General features: G+C 47.0%; 1 long non-coding RNA gene across 1 annotated transcript in view; it reads right to left on the bottom strand.

Annotated features, from left to right (window-relative positions):
* Window positions 1-14948: 14948 nt before the first annotated feature.
* LOC138370154 (uncharacterized) overlaps window positions 14949-16022 on the bottom strand; it is a 112534-nt gene continuing 111460 nt past the window's right edge. The window contains exon 3 of the long non-coding RNA XR_011230055.1: window positions 14949-15570. This is a non-coding gene — a long non-coding RNA (uncharacterized lncRNA). The remainder of the gene's footprint in view (window positions 15571-16022) is intronic.

Here is a 16022-nt window from a genome sequence, read left to right as displayed (position 1 = left end):
TGGCCGGTAGCGGCGAAAATCGCGATTTTTCCCCGCCAGCTGCGAAAATCGCTTGGTTTTTGGCCAGTAGCGGCGAAAATCGCGCGGGTTTTGGCCGGTAGCGGTGAAAATCGCGCTATTTTTGGCTGGTAGCGGCGAAAATCGCGATTTTTTCCCGCCAGCTGCGAAAATCGCATGGTTTTTGGCCGGTAGCGGCGAAAATCGAGCTGTTTTTGGCCGGTAGCGGCGAAAATCGAGCTGTTTTTGGCCGGTAGCGGCGAAAATCGCGATTTTTGTCCGCCAGCTGCGAAAATCGCATGGTTTTTGCGCAAAATAGCGCGGTTTTCGGCCGTTAGCGGCAAAAATAGCCCGATTTTTGGCCGCTAGCGGCAAAAATCGCGATTTTTACCCGTCAGCTGCGAACATCGCATGGTTTTTGGCCGGTAGCGGCGAAAATCGCGCGGTTTTTGGCCGGTAGCGGCGAAAATCGCGCTATTTTTGGCCGGTAGCAGCGAAAATCGCGATTTTTGCCCGCCAGCTGCGAAAATCGCATGGTTTTTGCGCAAAATAGCGCGGTTTTCGGCCGTTAGCGGCAAAAATAGCCCGATTTTTGGCCGCTAGCGGCAAAAATCGCGTTTTTTTTGGCCGGTAGCGGCGAAAATCGCGATTTTTGCCCGCCAGCTGCGAAAATCGCATGGTTTTTGGTCGGTAGCGGCGAAAATCGCGCGGTTTTTGGCCGGTAGCGGCGAAAATCGCGCTATTTTTGGCCGGTAGCGGCGAAAATCGCGATTTTTTCCCGCCAGCTGCGAAAATCGCTTGGTTTTTGGCCAGTAGCGGCGAAAATCGCGCTATTTTTGGCCGGTAGCGGCGAAAATCGCGATTTTTGCCCGCCAGCTGCGAAAATCGCATAGTTTTTGCGCAAAATAGCGCGGTTTTCGGCCGTTAGCGGCAAAAATAGCCCGATTTTTGGCCGCTAGCGGCAAAAATCGCGATTTTTACCCGCCAGCAGCGAACATCGCATGGTTTTTGGCCGGTAGCGGCGAAAATCGCGCGGATTTTGGCCGGTAGCGGCGAAAATCGCGCTATTTTTGGCCGGTAGCGTCGAAAATCGCGATTTTTGCCCGCCAGCTGCGAAAATCGCATGGTTTTTGGCTGGTAGCGGCGAAAATCGCGATTTTTGCCCGCCAGCTGCGAAAATCGCATGGTTTTTGGCTGGTAGCGTCGAAAATCGCGATTTTTGCCCGCCAGCGGCGAAAATCGCATGGTTTTTGGCCGGTAGCGGCGAAAATCGAGCGGTTTTTGGATAGTAGCGGCGAAAATCGCGCTATTTTTGGCCGGTAGCGGCGAAAATCGCGATTTTTCCCCGCCAGCTGCGAAAATCGCATGGTTTTTGGTCGGTAGCGGCGAAAATCGCGCGGTTTTTGGCCGGTAGCGGCGAAAATCGAGCGGTTTTTGGCCAGTAGCGGCGAAAATCGCGCTATTTTTGGCCGGTAGCGGCGAAAATCGCGATTTTTCCCCGCCAGCTGCGAAAATCGCATGGTTTTTGGTCGGTAGCGGCGAAAATCGCGCGGTTTTTGGCCGGTAGCGGCGAAAACCGCGCTATTTTTGGCCGGTAGCGGCGAAAATCGCGATTTTTCCCCGCCAGCTGCGAAAATCGCTTGGTTTTTGGCCAGTAGCGGCGAAAATCGCGCGGGTTTTGGCCGGTAGCGGCGAAAATCGCGCGGTTTTTGGCCGGTAGCGGCAAAAATCGAGCGGTTTTTGGCCAGTAGCGGCGAAAATCGCGCTATTTTTGGCCGGTAGCGGCGAAAATCGCGATTTTTGCCCGCCAGCTGCGAAAATCGCTTTGTTTTTGGCCAGTAGCGGCGAAAATCGCGCGGGTTTTGGCCGGTAGCGGCGAAAATCGCGCGGTTTTTGGCCGGTAGCGGCAAAAATCGAGCGGTTTTTGGCCAGTAGCGGCGAAAATCGCGCTATTTTTGGCCGATAGCGGCGAAAATCGACCGACTTTCGCCGCTTGCGGCTAAAAAAAAGGCTATTTTCGCCGCTAGCGACCAAAAATCGGGCGATTTTCTCCGCTAGCGGCCAAAAAAGTGGCTATTTTCGTCGCTAGCGGGCAAAAATCGGGCGATTTTCGCCGTTAGCGGCCAAAAATCGTGCGAATTTCGCCGCTAGCGGGCAAAAACCTTGCGATTTTCGCAGCTGGCGGGCAAAAATCGCGCGATTTTCGCCGCTAGCGCCCAAAAATCCGGCGATTTTCGCCACTACCGGGGCAAAAACCAGGCGATTTTCGCCGCTAGCGCCCAAAAACTGAGCGATTTTCGACGTTAGCGGGCAAAAATCGCATGATTTTCGCAAGTAGCGAGCAAAAATCGCGCGATATAGCGGCGAAAATCGCCCGATTTTTTCCCTCCAGCGGCGAAATTCGCCCAATTTTTGCCCGATACCGGCGAAAATCGTGCGATTTTTGGCCGCTAGCGGCGAAAATCGCCCGATTTTTGGCCGCTAGCGGCGAAATTCGCACGATTTTTGGCCGCTAGCGGCGAAAATCGCGCAATTTTTGGCCACTAGTGGCGAAATTCGTACGATTTTTGACCGCTAGCGGCGAAAATCGCGCGATTTTTGGCAGCCAGCTGCGAAAATCGCACGGTTTTTAGCCGCCAGCGGCGAAAATCGCACGGTTTTTGGCAGCCAGCTGCGAAAATCGCACGGTTTTTGGCCGCTAGCGGCGAAAATCGCGCGATTTTTGGCCGTTAGCGGCGAAAATCACCCGATTTTTGGCCGCTAGCGGCGAAATTCGCACGATTTTTGGCCGCTAGCGACGAAATTCGCACGATTTTTGCCCGCTACCGGCGAAAATAGCCCCTTTTTTGGCCGCTGGAGGGCAAAAATCGGGCGATTTTTGCTGCTAGCGGCGAAAATCGCGCGATTTTTGGCCGCTAGCGGCGAAATTCGCACGATTGTTGGCCGCTAGCGGCGAAAATTCCCCGATTTTTTCCCCGGTAGTGGCGAAAATCGCGCGATTTTGGGCCGCTACTTGCGAAAATCACGCGATTTTTGCCCTTTAGCGGCAAAATTCGCACGATTTTTGGCCGCTAACGGCGAAAATAGCCTATTTTTGGCCGCTAGCGTCGAAAGTCAGTCGATTTTCGCCGCTATCGGCCAAAAACCGCGCGATTTTAGCCGCTAGCGGCCAAAAATCTGGCGATTTTTACTGCTAGCGGCAAAAATCGCCAGATTTTTGCCCTCCAGCGGCGAAATTCGCCCGATTTTTGCCCTCCAGCGGCGAAATTCGCTCGATTTTTGCTCGCTACCGGCGAAAATCGTGCGATTTTTTGCCGCTAGCGTCAAAATCGTGCGATTTTTTGCCGCTAGCGGCGAAATCGCTCGGATTTTGGCCGCTAGCAGCGAAAACGCTCGGATTTTGGCCGCTAGCAGCGAAAACCAAGCGGTTTTTGGCCGCTAGCGGCAAAAATTGACCGATTTTCGCTGCTAGCGGCCAAAAAAGGGGCTATTTTCGCCGGTAGCGGGCAAAAATCGTGCGAATTTCGTCGCTAGCGGCCAAAAATCGTGCGAATTTCGCCGCTAGGGGCCAAAAATCGTTCGAATTTCGCCGCTAGCGGTCAAAAATCGTGCGAATTTCGCCGCTACCGGCCAAAAATCGCGTGATTTTCGCCGCTAGCGGCCAGAAACAGCGCGATTTTCGCAACTAGCGGCCAAAAATCGCGCGATTTTTCGCCGCTAGCGGCCAAAAATCGTGCGAATTTCGCCGCTAACGGCCAAAAATCGTTCGAATTTCGCCGCTACCGGCCAAAAATCGGTCGATTTTCGCCGCTAGGGCCAAAAATCGTGCGAATTTCGCCGCTAGTGGCCAAAAATCGGGCGATTTTCGCCGCTAGCGGCCAAAAATCGTTCGAATTTCGCCGCTAGCGGCAAAAAACCGTTCGATTTTCGCCGCTGGCGGGCAAAAATCGCGCGATTTTCGCCGCTAGCGCCCAAAAACCGAGCGATTTTCGCCGCTGGCGGGCAAAAATCGCGCGATTTTCGCCGCTAGCGCCCAAAAACAGAGCGATTTTCGCCATTAGCGCGCAAAAATCGCGCGATTTTCGCCGCTAGCGCACAAAAACCGAGCGATTTTCTCCGTTAGCGGGCAAAAATCGCGCGATTTTCGAAGGTAGCGGCCAAAAATCGCGCGATTTTCGCCGCTAGCGGCCAATAACCGTGCGATTTTCGCAGCTGGCTGGCAAAAATCGCGCAATTTTCCCAGGTAAAGGCCAAAAATTGCGCGATTTTCGCCGCTAGCGGCCACAAATCGTGCGAATTTCGCCGTTACCGGCCAAAAATCGCGTGATTTTCGCCGCTAGCGGCCAGAAACAGCGCGATTTTTGCAACTAGCAGCCAAAAATCGGTCGATTTTTGCCGCTAGCAGCGAAAATCGCCCGATCTTTTCCCTCCAGCGGCGAAATTCGCCCGATTTTTGCCCGCTACCGGAGAAAATCGCGCGATTTTTGGCCGGTAGCGGCAAAAATCGCACGGTTTTTGGCCGCTAGCAGCGATAATCGCGCGGTTTTTGGCCGCTAGCGGCAAAAATCGACCGATTTTCGCTGCTAGCGGCCAAAAAAGGGGCTATTTCCGCCGGTAGCGGGCAAAAATCGTGCGAATTTCGCCGCTAGCGGCCGAAAATCGTGCGAATTTCGCCGCTAGCGGCCAAAAATCGCGCGATTTTCGCCGCTAGCGTCCAAAAACCGTGCGATTTTCGCAGCTGGCTGGCAAAAATCGCGCGATTTTCGCCGCTACCAGCCAAAAATCGCGCGATTTTCGCCGCTAGCGGCCAAAAACCGCGCGATTTTCGTCGCTAGCGGCCAAAAATCTGGCGTTTTTTGCTGCTGGCGGCGAAAATCGCCCGATTTTTGCCCTCCAGCGGCGAATTTGCCCAATTTTTGCCCGCTACCGGCGAAAATCGCGCGATTTTTGGCAGCCAGCTGAGAAAATCGCACGGTTTTTGGCCGCTAGCAGCGAAAATCGCGCGGTTTTTGGCCGCTAGCGTTAAATATCGACCGATTTTCGCTGCTAGCGGCCAAAAAAGGGGCTATTTTCGCCTGTAGCGGGCAAAAATCGTGCGAATTTCGTCGCTAGCGGCCAAAAATCGTGCGAATTGCGCCGCTACCGGCCAAAAATCGCGCGATTTTCGCCGCTAGCGGCCAAAAACCGTGCGATTTTCTCAGCTGGCTGCCAAAAATCGCACGATTTTCACAGTTAGAGGGCAAAAATTTCGCGATTTTCGCCGATAGTGGACAAAAATCGTGCGAATTTTGCCGCTAGCGGCCAAAAATCGGTCGATTTTCGCCGCTAGCGGCCAAAAATCGTGCGAATTTCGCCGCTAGCGGCCGAAAACCGCGCGATTTTCGCAGCTGGCGGGCAAAAATCGCTCGATTTTCGAAGCTACCGGCCAAAAACCATGCAATTTTCGCAGCTGACGGGCAAAAATCGGGCGATTTTCGCCGCTACCTGCCAAAAACCGCGCGATTTTTGCCGCTGGCGGCCAAAAACCATGCCATTTTTGCAGCTAACAGGCAAAAAAAAGCGCGATTTTCGCCGCTACTGGACAAAAACCACGCGATTTTCGCAGCTGGCGGGCAAAAATCGCGCGATTTTCGCCGCTTGCGGCCAAAAATCGCGCGATTTTCGCAGCTAGCGGCCAAAAACCGCGCGATTTTCGCCGCTAGCGGCCCAAAACCATGCGATTTTCGCAGTTAGCGGCCAAAAACCGCGCGATTTTCGCCGCTAGCGGCCCAAAACCATGCGATTTTCGCAGCTAGCGGGCAAAAATTGACCGATTTTCGCCGCTACCAGCCAAAAATCGCGCGATTTTCGCAGCTAGCGGCAAAAATCGACCGATTTTCGCCGCTAGCGACCAAAAAAAGGGCTATTTTCGCCGCTAGCGGCCAAAAATCGCGCGATTTTCGCAGCTAGCGGCCAAAAACCGCGCGATTTTCGCCGCTTGCGGCCAAAAACCATGCGATTTTCGCAGCTGGCGGGCAAAAATCGCGCTATTTTCGCCGCTACCGGCCAAAAATCGGTCGATTTTCGCCGCTAGCGACCAAAAAAAGGGCTGTTTTCGCCGCTAGCGCCCAAAAATCGGGCGATTTTCGACGCTAGCGGCCAGAAATCGTGCGAATTTCGAAATCGTGCGAAATCGTGCGAAGAAAGGCCCGGGACTCAGGCCCAGAAAGGCCCGGGACTCAGGCCCAGAAAGGCCCGGGTCTCAGGCCCAGAAAGGCCCGGGTCTCAGGCCCAGAAAGTCCCGGGTCTCAGGCCCAGAAAGGCCCGGGTCTCAGGCCCAGAAAGGCCCGGGTCTCATGCCCAGAAAGGCCCGGTCTCAGGCCCAGAAAGGCACGGGTCTCAGGCCCAGAAAGGCACGGGTCTAAGGCCCAGAAAGGCCCCTGGTCTCAGGCCCAGAAAGGCCCGCGTCTCAGCGATGAAAAGTCAGTCAATAGCCTGACTCCTGATTGACTTATTTGACTCTTGAGCGTGATTTTTGAGCCGAATTCTGACTCTCTGCACCTATTTTCAGTTTCAAATTACGACGTTTCATGCCGAAAATATGCCAATTACTGTAAACGGCGATGGGTCATATTTTGCCCAAACCCCCCTGCAGTTTTCAAAATGTCTGAAATGTCGTAAATTTGACTCCTGAGCGTGATTTTTTATCCGAATTCTGACTCTGCGCCTATTTTCAGTTTCAAATTACGACGTTTCATACCGAAAATATGCCAATTACTGAAAACGGCGATGGGTCATATTTTGCCCAAACCCCCCTGCAGTTTTTAAAATGTCTGAAATGTCGCAAATTTGACTCCTGAGCGTGATTTTTGAGCCGAATTCTGACTCTCTGCACCTATTTTCAGTTTCACATTACGACGTTTCATACCGAAAAAATGCCAATTACTGTAAACGGCGATGGGTCATATTTTGCCCAAACCCCCCTGCAGTTTTCAAAATGTCTGAAATGTCGGAAATTTGACTCCTGAGCGTGATTTTTTATCCGAATTCTGACTCTCTGCACCTATTTTCAGTTTCAAATTACGACTTTTTATACCGAAAATATGCCAATTACTGAAAACGGTGATGGGTCATATTTTGCCCAAACCCCTCTGCAGTTTTCAAAATGTCTGAAATGTCGGAAATTTGACTCCTGAGCGTGATTTTTTATCCGAATTCTGACTCTCTGCACCTATTTTCAGTTTCAAATTACGACTTTTCATACCGAAAATATGCCAATTACTGAAAGCGGCGATGGGTCACATTTTGCCCAAACCCCCCTGCAGTTTTCAAAATATCCCAAACATCTCAAATTCGATACCTGAGCCATATTTTGGACCCAAATTCTGGCTCTCTGCACCTATTCGCAGTTTAAAATTCCGACTTTGTATACCAAAAATCTGCCAATTACTGAAAGTGGCGGTGGGTCACATTTTGCCCAAACCCCCCTGCAGTTTTCAAAATATCCCAAACATCTCAAATTCGATACCTGAGCCATATTTTGGACCCAAATTCTGACTCTCTGCACCTATTCGCAGTTTGAAATTCCGACTTTTATACCAAAAATCTGCCAATTACTGAAAGCTGCGTTGGGTCACATTTTGCCCAAACCCCCCTGCAGTTTTCAAAATATCCCAAACATCCCAAATTCGATACCTGACCCATATTTTGGACCCAAATTCTGGCTCTCTGCACCTATTCGCCGTTTGAAATTCCGACTTTTTATACCAAAAATATGCCAATTACTGAAAGCGGTGGTGGGTCACATTTTGCCCAAACCCCCCTGCAGTTTTCAAAATATCCCAAATATCCCAAATTCGATACCTGAGCCATATTTTGCACCCAAATTCTGGCTCTCTGCACCTATTCGCAGTTTGAAATTCCGACATTTTATACCAAAAATATGCCAATTACTGAAAGCGGCGGTGGGTCACATTTTGCCCAAACCCCCCTGCAGTTTTCAAAATATCCAAAAAATCCCAAATTCGATACCTGAGCCATATTTTGGACCCAAATTCTGGCTCTCTGCACCTATTCGCAGTTTGAATTTCCGAATTTTTATACCAAAAATATGCCAATTACGGAAAGCGGCGGTGGGTCACATTTTGCCCAAACCCTCCTGCAGTTTTCAAAATGTCCAAAACATCCCAAATTTGATACCTGAGCCATATTTTAGACCCAAATTCTGGCTCTTTGCACCTGTTCGCAGTGTGAAATTCCGACTTTTTATACCGAAAATATGCCAATTACTGAAAGCGGCAGTGGGTCACATTTTGTCCAAAACCCCCTGCAGTTTTCAAAATATCCCAAACATCCCAAATTCGATACCTGAGCCATATTTTAGAACCAAATTCTGGCTCTCTGCACCTATTCGCAGTTTGAAATTCCGACTTTTTATACCGAATTGTTAGGAACTTATTACTAAGGATGAAGAACCTTAGATATATATGTGTTGTGTATATATTAATGACTAGTGTCATTTCTGTAAGTGCCAGCATTCTGGTCCATGTAATTTTATGGTTATGTTTGTATGTAATTATATGTCAGCAGTTTAGGTATATGTGCATTGTTGGAGATGGGAAAAATTATTACAGACTATTTTACCTGTGCTATGATGTGAATATAATGTATATATTGTAGCAGTGTTGTGAGTCATGTCGGGGAAAATTTTAATTTATTTCATCGTGTGTATGATGAACTTATTGGATGATTTTTTAGTTGTACATATATGGTGGGTGCATCCTCCAGGTCCTTGCACTAATGGAACCATTGCAATGATGCATATGGGGACATATACGTGTTTAAGGAGGGGAGTGGTGTTGCAATCCACAAGTTAGTAGGAATTATTAGCTAGAGGATCATTACTACAACACTTAACGAATGATGATTGGAAGTACATGTTAAGTAGACAGACTATGGATCACATATCTAAGAAAGGTCAATGGATTAAGACCGAAGCTGTTTGCGCTGCCACCAAATATGTCGTGACGCTGAACCCCGGTTCATTCCGAACACAGCGATTACACAACACATAACACCTTGCCTCAGCAACCGTTACTACCACCGTGTACTCCTACACACACCAGACCCTTGAGGCGTACCACTAGGTTTGTACTGGAACACAATGAATGAACATATGGAAGGTATTTAAAGGCCGTCGGGTTTTGTCATTTAATTACAAAGAATAGACTCTGACAAATAATAACATATTAACATACTCTATTTGGCCCATACACTTCCAATACCCACAGACCACTTGACCTCCGCGATCACCACCCACACTCGTAACTTCCGCCTAAGTCCCTAATACGGAATGATTACTACAACGCTCCACACCCGGTTAGTCTTTCATTCAATACTCACATACTGCAGACTTAACTTCGTCACTAAGATCACATCAGGTTCTCGCATAGCTGTCTGCTACACTTCGCTGCTGCCACAAACGGAGACCCCGGAGAACTTGCCAGTTCAACTCCCACAACAAGACTGACTTTAGCCAACCATGGCCTCAACCATTTCACCCCGCCTCTCAAGGAAGGTATAATCCGATTAACCTTATCCCTAGAGCGGTAACCTTGATCCTAGAAGCCTGACGAAGAATAATTCCTCTTTCCAGGAATTATTAATTTGGCTAAACAGCTTTGTAGTATACTCCATAATGTACTTGTAGATCAACTAGCGACGCCGTAAACGCATCATGCCGCCCTATGCTGCGGCAAGTCTCCCTTCTTCTTGTTGATAGTAGGTGCAGTTTGCATGAAGGGTTTGTCCTCCCGATGACTGCACCAGTACTGATGTTGTTGGACGCGTTTATGTTGAAGATGATCGGAGCTACCAAGGTGCTTGTTGCTTTGTGCTGTAGATAGAGGAACGGTGATTAAAACAGAGGTGTGTGTTAGAGGGAGACTTGCCGCACCGTAGGGCGGTGTGTTGTGTTTATGGCGTCAGCTGATCCTTGGTGTTTCGACTTTTAACATACACCTCTGTTTTCGTCACCGCTCCTCTATCTACGGCACAACACGTCAAGCACTTTTGAAACTCTTATCATTTTCAGCATCAACGCATCTCCCAATATCAGTACTAGTGCAGTCATCGGGAAGGACATACCCTTCATGCAAACTGCACCTACTTTCAAGAAGAAGGGGATAGGGGAAGTTCAACAAAAAGTCACTAGTTTGCTGGGGGCCACAGTTACACGCATGACACCGAAATACATATATATGGATATCAAACTGCTAACCCAGAACAAAAATCACTTAAGTGTTCACTCAGAACAATAATCACCATAGCATTAATCAAATGTTCACCCAGAACAGTAATCACCATAGCATTAATCAAGTAACCAGCTAACACTATGGCTCCAACCTAGTATTCTGAGACACTAGTTCCTTGCATGCTATAAAGTTATGAACAAGGTTCGGAGGTGACAGATAATTAAATAATGGTAATGGAGAGAGGGTGAGGAAGAAGGGGATAAGAGACCCATAATGTTTTTTTGCAGGCGACGAGTCACAATAACGTGGCTGAAGTATGCTGACCAATCCACACACTAGAAAATGAAGGGACGACGACGTTTCGGTCCGTCCTGGAATGGTCCAGGACGGACCGAAACGTCGTCGTCCTTTCATCTCCTAGTGTGGATTTGTCAACATGTTTTATTGCTCTTAATTTGCCGATATTTAATTTGCTCATTTGCTGAGAGAATAGGGATGGGGGGAGACCTAAGTTGATATATGGAGTTGTTGGATGGGAGGTTATATATAAATAATATATATTTATATATTTATTTTATACTTTTATTAAATACTAGCTTTTTATATATACTAGTTATATATAAACCATTTAGAAATAAAAACTTGTAACATTTTTGTAATGTTAGTAAAAAATCTGTATGGAGAAATTTGTCTTTCGTTTGCTTGTGAGGGGGAAAAACCTTGATGTAATTCTCTTGCTTCCCTTGTGCAGGGACGGAGAAAATATCAACACGATGTAAATATCCATAAATATCCAACAAGCTTAAACTGGGCCACAAGTTTCTCCCTAGACCTGCACCAAGTTCTCCCCTACTCGTAAGTTTGGTCCTTAAGTTTGCCTGTACCCGCATCCAACCTTTCCCCACCACTACTTGCTCTCTTTTTACCCATAATGGCTCAACGCGCATAAATAACAGAACCGTATCCTGTTTTCCGCATTTTTCATGAGATTTCTTTCCAGAATTTAGGAAATAGTGGTAAATCTGACGTTAAGATTCTCGTGCTGACTTCTATACGAGTCTCCTTGGTCGGAATCAGGGTGAAGAGGACCTCTCTCTCACCGGTTAACCTTACACGTAAATTGTAACGCCATGTTAAACAAGTAACGATGTGAAAGCACCAGCGGGAAGCAATGCGAGTTCGGTGGGTAAACATGACGCGAGGTTAGCCCCCAGCACTCCTATTCTCCTGGCAGTAGTCTTAATTACATATTTAAGATCACAAAGGAAGTGGTTAAACTTGCTGACACGAACAATGCTCACTTCTGCCAGGCTAGGGACTCCAGTCATCCAATCCATGCTCTATCTTCTTCTATAATTTTCTTTCCTGCCTCTGCTCTCCACAGACGCCGTCTTGTTGAACAGGCTTTCATACACATCATTATCAATATGAATCATAGTCCTGGTTTTGTTGCTTCCTGTTCCTGGCTTTCTCAGTATATAGTCAAATGCTCTAATTTTCTTAACAATCGTGATCTATTATAATGTCTTTTACCCCTGTGTGCTGTCTCAGTCTTTAGTTTGGTTCCGACTTATTTCACATTTATTTCTATTCCCATCTATTCTCTGCCTGGCTGTGCCCGGATCTCTTCCTCAATCGTGCCCCCTTCCCCTCTTCTGCCCTCTTCTCTCACTTCCCCTCTTCTCTACCTCCCCCTCTCTCAACATTATTATTACGAAGCACTATAACAGTAGGCGAAACACATCAAGTATTTCAGATTTCATGAAAATCGCATGGGAAATGCCGATATTTCTTAAGACATTAGGCTTGGACCGACATCGACTGGCTATGACACTCCCCTACCCTACGTGATTCATCTTGGAAAGTTGGGCGAGGCTATCACTAAACGGCTGGCCTCCAATCTCAGACAAACAAACATTCTAATATAGATATACTAGAGAAGGAACCGTCGGTACCCGGCTCTCTTTCCGTTTCTCTCTCTCTACCTCCCATTCTCCCTCCATATCTGGCCTCCTCCCTCCCTCCTTCTCTGACGTTCTCCCCAATCCCTTTCTGCTATATTCCCACCCTCCCTCCCTCCCTCTCTGTCATTCTCTCTCCCTCCCTGCCATTCTTCCTCCCTCCCTCTCTGTCATTCTTTCTCCCTCCCTGCCATTCTTCCTCCCTCCTTCTCTGCCATTCTCCCACCATCTTTTAATTATCCCATTTTCACTCCCAGTGGGTGCAACGTTATCGACAATGAATCAACGCCGATAACAGGCGAAGAGTAAGTAATTATCAAAAGAAGGCACCAAACTGGGAAGGCTATGTAGCACCATCAAATGTGCGGAATAATCAGAGGGCGCTAAATATCACCAAGGATGCCAATACGAGAACAGAAACGCATTAGGCGAACAATATCAAAAGTATTCGATTTACCAAGAATTCTATTGAGGGATAAGCGACCGCGAGGGACGATTGGAAAGCAAGACACACGCTCGTCCTGGAAGTCAGGACATTCAAAAAGGATATGCACGACCGTAAGAGGGACAATGCAATTTGGACAATAAGAAGCAGGGCTGCGCTCCATTAAATGACCGTAAGTTAAGCGTGTATGGCCAATATGCAACCTCGCCAGAGCCGTTTCCCATCGCCGGTTACGGTGGTAGGAGGAAGGCACGAGGACACACTACTCTTAAGAGTACGCAGTTTGTTACCAGTAACAGAGGACAAACAATCCTGCCAACGGGTAACGATGGAGGAATGAATAACTGGGTAAAAGTCTGAATAAGGAATACCTTTACAGGAGATGGGACAAGTGTAGACAGCTTCCCTAGCGGCAGCGTCCGCATGCTCATTTAAAGAGACACCAATATGGCTGGGAACCCAGCAAAACTCAACTAACTTAAATTCACTAGAAATAAGAAACAGCCAATGTTGAATCTCGACGACCACTGGATGGACCGGATTAAAGGACCCGAGAGCCATGAGGGCACTACGAAAGTCAACGACAACCTCAAAGGAAGATTGACAACGAGAAAGCAAGAGACGAAGCGCATAGAAATAGCATAAAGTTCCGCTGTGAAGACGCTAGTCTCAGGAGGTAGGCGACACATAAGTGTGGGCAGGAAAAACAACAGAGTAGCCAACACCGTCTGCAGACTTAGGCCCATTGGTGAAGATGGAAACGGAGTGGGAATGTAAAGAAAAGTGTTCAAGGAAAAGGTGTTTCAGAATCGAAGGAGGGGTAAAAGCTTTAGTGATACGGGTCGGATGTACAAAATTTAGGAAGGGGGACCCTCCACGGGGGAAAGGACGGAACAATACGAGGAGAAACATCAGTAATACGAATCGAAAGAGAATCCTGTAAGCGAGTAACAGGCGAGAAATAAGTTGGAAGACATAATCAAACCCACTTTCAGACTACATAGGACTCTGTCCTGTGGACAGTTTCTCTTGTGGACAGTTCTCTTGTCACAAGAGAACCCTGGCAGTCGACAACAATCACCGTATGACACTCGCCATATACTTAAAAAATCACCTTGAAAAGTTTGGTGAGGTATGATAAAATAAAGATATTAACTGAAGCACTGAAGCAAATAAAGATATTAACTGAAGCACTCAGTGGTGCCTGTCACAGTTTGTCTCATACCACAACCCGTCCTCGCATACAAAGATCCAAGCTCGTTACTCCAGCCGCCAAACTCCCTGTTTATAAATGAAAAGCGGTTTACACACAACTGATGACGTCCAAACACTTCCGGAACAAGTGCTTTGCTCACGTCCTCTGTTCGAACCAAAATTCTATAACTACTTCACCCACGTTCTTGCAACCCATCCTCCGAATTGACAGTACGTTTTAATACTAAGTGTAATAAGTACATTTCCTGACTGTCATACTAAGAACAATTGCACTTATGGGGCTGTTACATTTACCTCCCCCATTTAATTCTCCTCGTTTTCTGTTCAGACACTCAGAATTTTAGGATGAAGTTTTGAAGTTCAGTTTACTATATACAAGTTTTAAATATCAGGAATTTCTTTTTCAGTTTTATTAAACAATAGAGATTTTACACAAAATTTAACAATATCCTGAGTTACTTTACAATTTATTTAAATATTTTAGTTTAGTTTTATTTGTGTAATAAAACTGTAATATCAATATAGCTATAGGTTAAATAGTAATTGTAATTAAGAAGCAATAAAATGCTTATCTTCAAAAACTAAGACAGGTTAGGTCGTGGTTTTCTATTCAGCTTTTTAGGTAAACTCAAATATTCAAAATATATTTGACTACGATTTAATACTAAGTGTAAATAAGTACAATTCCTGACTGTCATACATAGTACATAATTGCACTTATGGGGCTGTTACATTTACATCCCCATTTTTGGAGAACGGGCTGCGTACTTCATATACAAATAATCGCCAATAGAAACTAAACACCTAGCCTAACCTACGCCTAACTATACATAGAACTTTTATGAATAATATTAATTTATATATGAGTCCAAACCAATTTTTAATCCGCAGTATGTTAAAATTGATGAATGCGTCTGGGGAGGACGGCCGCTGCTTTAACGGGTTGCATACCAACCCTCTTCCGTCCCTTTCCTGCACCCTCTGTCCCTATCTTTCTTCCCCCATTCCCCCTTTCCTCTTGTTCTTTTTCATATCCCATTTTCCTTCTTTTCCCCGCCTCCACACACACATTTCCAACTACAGTTAAGCATGGTCACCTTCACGTATGATATTGTCCGGTCTGCAATTATTTCTCACTCTTTCCTCTTAGAAAACCTCACCAGGGCAAGGTCAAACACGCTTGTCTAGCAGACAAACATTTATTCCAAACAATGAAGAATAACTTAGTAATATCAGGTAATGGTTTTGCAAAAATAGCATCACTCTTCCCTATTAACAATACACCATCTCATTGTCTCTGCTAGGCTGCTGCCTGCTCCTCTTCAGCAATCCAATGTGCCTCAGTCACCTTGCTATTGGTAGCCTAGGCTTTTTACGTGAAATATAACACCTTCAAAAAATATATAAACTCTCACCTTGCATTGCATCAGGCATACTACATGAATGCATCCACCTCTTCAGCATATATTATTGACCTCACAACCCTCTGTATCTCATCCGGAAGATCAGCTACTCTCGCTACACAACAAGTCGTGATTGACTTGTGTGATTGATCTTCCTGGGAACCACCACTGGCACCATCGATCAGTGCGTCCTCAAATTAAGAATATCCTCATGCTGCTTCTTCTATATCGCTGCTACATCACTTAATGACAAATCGTGTCCACCATGTACCACTGCTACATCAACTCTGGACGCACCACGTCCCTCATAGATGAACCTGTAATTCCATTACCACAAAATAATAAACTATATCCTCCCATCCAAACACAAATAACATTCATTAAATAAAATCCTCTTCTCAATTTTACATTCCAGGTGCCGTACCTTTACTGTGGAGGTACTCCCCTACCCGGACGAGTCCACACCGAAAATCTCTGTCCGCCGGGAGGGAGATCTCCCCACTCAGTCACCCACTGACCCCAATCGAGTGAGCGTAAGTCGTCCCCCTCCCCCCCCCCCCCCCTTCATAATGGAAATTCACCTTAAACCTATTATATCACTTCATTATCTCCACAGACTTTCTAATCTACATTCATAAACATTATACAAGATCGCTGGGCACACGATCTCACTGCAATAGATCGCTGTTTACTAAGCTCTTACCGCAAAAATGGAGATAGCGACGTTCGTCCCACGACGTCCAAAAGATGGCGCTCTGCTAAGTCTCAC

The sequence above is a fragment of the Procambarus clarkii genome, chromosome 31 (genome assembly GCF_040958095.1).
Source record: "Procambarus clarkii isolate CNS0578487 chromosome 31, FALCON_Pclarkii_2.0, whole genome shotgun sequence".
Classification (NCBI taxonomy): Eukaryota; Metazoa; Arthropoda; class Malacostraca; order Decapoda; family Cambaridae; genus Procambarus; species Procambarus clarkii.
This window is presented reverse-complemented; position numbering and strand designations above follow the sequence as displayed.